Source organism: Manis pentadactyla, chromosome 3, assembly GCF_030020395.1.
Source record: "Manis pentadactyla isolate mManPen7 chromosome 3, mManPen7.hap1, whole genome shotgun sequence".
Taxonomy (NCBI): Eukaryota; Metazoa; Chordata; class Mammalia; order Pholidota; family Manidae; genus Manis; species Manis pentadactyla.
The window spans coordinates 123,108,387-123,112,060 of NC_080021.1; the positions used below are offsets into that span (position 1 = coordinate 123,108,387).

The 3,674-nt window shown below is 35.1% G+C and overlaps 1 long non-coding RNA gene across 1 annotated transcript; it reads right to left on the reverse strand.

Annotated features, from left to right (window-relative positions):
* Positions 1–1,307: 1,307 nt before the first annotated feature.
* On the reverse strand, positions 1,308–3,108 carry LOC130683171 (uncharacterized). Its single transcript, XR_008996784.1, has 2 exons — positions 3,028–3,108; positions 1,308–2,473 (listed from the first exon to the last, which is right to left on the reverse strand). It is a non-coding gene; the product is annotated as an uncharacterized LOC130683171 (long non-coding RNA).
* Between the last annotated feature and the right edge of the window lie 566 nt (positions 3,109–3,674).

The window sequence follows — 3,674 nt, forward strand, 5'->3', positions numbered from 1 at the left end:
CCGGATGGCTGGGGCTGGGTGTTCGGCAGTCCTGGGCTCCGTCTCCCTTCCGCTCTGCCTGCTCTTCTCCCGCCGGGTGCTGGGGGGAGGGGCGCTCGGCTCCCGCGGGGCCGGGGCTTGTATCTTACCCCTTTCCCTAGGCGCTGGGTTCTCTCAGGTGCGGATGTGGTCTGGATATTGTCCTGTGTCTTCTGGTCTTTATTCTAGGAAGGGTTGTCTTTGTTATATTTTCATTGATATATGTTGTTTTGGGAGGAGATTTCCGCTGCTCTACTCACGCCGCCATCTTCCGCCCCCCTCCGTGGATGTTTTATTACCCTTGTCTAGCTTGAATTAACACATAGTCTACAGGCACACACCTGATCATCTACATTTGCTCTCTTACAACACTAAACTATGTTTTCTACCTTTATCTTGTATCTACCTACCACTTCAACATTTTATTAAAAATAATAATAATAAAGAGAGAAATGTGGTATTCACATATAAATCAAGTATAAAAATCAAATGAGTATTCATATTTGAACTGACTGTTTATAGTTCATAATGCATTAGCAAAACTGAAGGTTTCTGTGATGGCTGCCCTTGTACTGTTCACCATGTAAGAACTTACTCACTATGTAAGAATTTGTTCTCCGTGTAAGAACTTGTTTGTTATGCCTCAGAAGATTGGAGACTGATGAAAATTAGGCTTGGGGTGGATTAATGATTGTGCATTGAGCATTGACACCCCTATACAGAATTTTATTGTTGTTAACAACCATTTGATCAATAAATATGAGAGATGCCCTCACAAAAAAAAAAAAAAAAGGACAGACTTCCAATGGTAAAATAAATAAGTAACCGGGATGTAATGTATAGCATAAGGAATATAGTCAAGATATTGTAACAGCTTGGTAGGGTGATAGCTGGAACCTAGTATTACATATATAAATGTTTTATCACTGTGTTGTACACTTGAAACTAATGTAATGTAATACTGTGCGTCAACTACCCTTCAATAAAAAATAATTATTTTTAAAAAAAGAGGTGTGGCAGCGTGCCAGAGTCTATTCAGGGGTTCTTTTAACATGTCTTTTATCTGATTTAATATATCAGATGCAGTTTTGGCTGCAAATAAGGTATGATTTAAGTGGTTCTGTGGTGACCGGGGATATAACTCCCCCGTTTTTGTCTTTTCCATTTGAGCTTTAAGCGTGCCATGGGCACATTTCACAGTTCCTTGGCCTTGTGGATTATATGGTATCCCAGTTTTGTGTGAAATATGCATTACATGGCTGAGATCGAACATGTTGGAAGACAGACATAATTTGAATATATATATATAGGTTTTAACAAACTACTAGTTAAATTGCATACACACATTAACAAAATAGGAATACAGATACATAACAAAGGCAGACTTACAATTACTAGTTATATCTAATGAAATTAAGAAAACTAGTTAGATAACTCAGGCATTTGTAAAAACTTATTGACAATATGATGGATATCATCTAATTGATTTTGGGTAGTTTGAGAAAAATCAGACAAATTGAAACAGCACATTCTTGGAAACTGCTTACATCCTTCATGTTCTTTTAACAGCAGACAGTCTATAGTAGCCTGATTTTGAAGTACCACAACTTGCACTTCTCTCAGTTCTTGGTTGAGTTCAGATAATATATAAGCAGTCAAATTTGTTGTTTTGCTGTATGTGCAGGCCACCTTAGCTATCTCCTTTAGCATTCCAATGACAAGTCCAGGAACCTGCAGGAGGAATGCAGCTGCAACTGCAAGAGCGGCAGGATCTGAAAGTTTCAAGTTTTCATGACAATCAGATGGCAGAGCTAGGAGAAGCCTCTTGAGCCTATATCCAGGATGTAGAGCAGAAAGAATGCGTCCCACACCATAGTGTGAAGAAAGGGCTTGATATGCTTTGTTATTACACAAAAATACCCAACCATTTGGAAGTCTATATCTAGAAGACAATTTTACATTGATTGTACAATTACAGTAAGAGGCTACATGAGTACAATTAATACATACGCAATCAGTAATTATAGTAGTACTAACAGGTAAATTTAATTGGGCATCAGGAGTAAGCGTCTTAGGGAGAAGAGTGATATTTCTGTGACATAAAACATTCAGTAACAAAGTTTGGCACTATTCCCTTTGACAGTGCTTTCCAGGTAAATATACATTGGGTAAATAAGCCAAATTAGTCAAATATTTTCCTTGACGAGGAGAAGAAATTCCACTGATATGTTCCAGGGGCCCTCTGGAAAATATCAGAGTTAATTAGAGGTAAAAATACTTTTTCAAATTTGGTCTTGGGAAATTGTCAAAAGTTTTTAAGGCACTTGCCTAAATAGAATTATAGTTATTAAATAACACTTATTATTTAACCAGAATGATAATAAGAAAGTTTAAAGGCAAATGCAGAAGGTTACATAGTTGTTAACACTTAGCTTAGTCTTTTTAATATTAAGATCTCACCTTCCCAAACACTCAGACAACTCATTGAGACCTCAAGCATAAGAAACTGCTTTAATAACTAATTAGAAAACTTTCTACAATCTTTCAACATTAAAGGTAGAGCAATAAACTTTTGTTCTTTTAACAAGCAAAAATTCTAGTCCTGCTGTGTACTTGATATCAAGAACCATTTGCTTTCAATTTCACACAGCAAGATCATATCAATCCTTCACAAACTTCCCACAACTTTCCTCTTACATTCAGTGTTTTCTTTCCTTAAACAAACAGCTGTACTTTTGAATAGTTATCTTCTTTTACTTTCAACAAAATGCATTTTTATTCCTTATACCTTCTCTTATTAAAACATACATTCTTTAGCATACACAAATGTTTTCCTTATTAAGTAGTTTTTATTAGAACTTAAAACCATTTGGTACCTTAACCTTCAGTGAACACTGGAAAATAGACCATTGTAAACTGTTACATAAGCAGTCTTCATATTGATACATTTATGAACATATTTTATCATTTTTGGAAATGTGCCTTACAGCACAATTTCTCATTAAGTACAAAATATGTCTATATAACTTAGAAAACTTTAAGAATTTTGGTTACCACAAAAATTCTCAGGCTGTTTGCAGATATATACATAAACTTTGGCAGCTAAAAACTATAAGGACATGTCTGTTTCACTTAAACTTAAATTAGCATTAATGCTTAATATTTTTTATAAGATTTTCTGGAAATTTTAGAATGCCCAATTTTCATAAGCGCTTGTTTTTAAATCAATTTTTATTAATACCATCCGGAGGTAGAAAATATTTTTTATTTACACACTTAGACACACAAACATACAGACTGAGACATAATGACTACAGTTAGCAACACTTTTCATGTAAAAACATATACAAAGACAAACGGACATAAAGATTTGAGTTACTAATATTGAATTGCCTTCTTTCTTCTTAGTTTATTTGATTAAAGTACTTCAGTTTTCAAGAATACACTCTAAGGGCAAGCAGTTTACATTACTGGTTTAAGGTTTAGACAGCCCCAGTCCAGGGGGCTGGAAATGAAATGCATGTACAATTCTAGCATGAGTTACTTAAAGCCAGGCTGTATTGCAAAAGATAAATTTCTTCTATCTCAGGGACTCTACTTTATAACTTCCCAATTTTTAAAGATAATGATGAACCTAGTAAGGAGAATAGATTTTC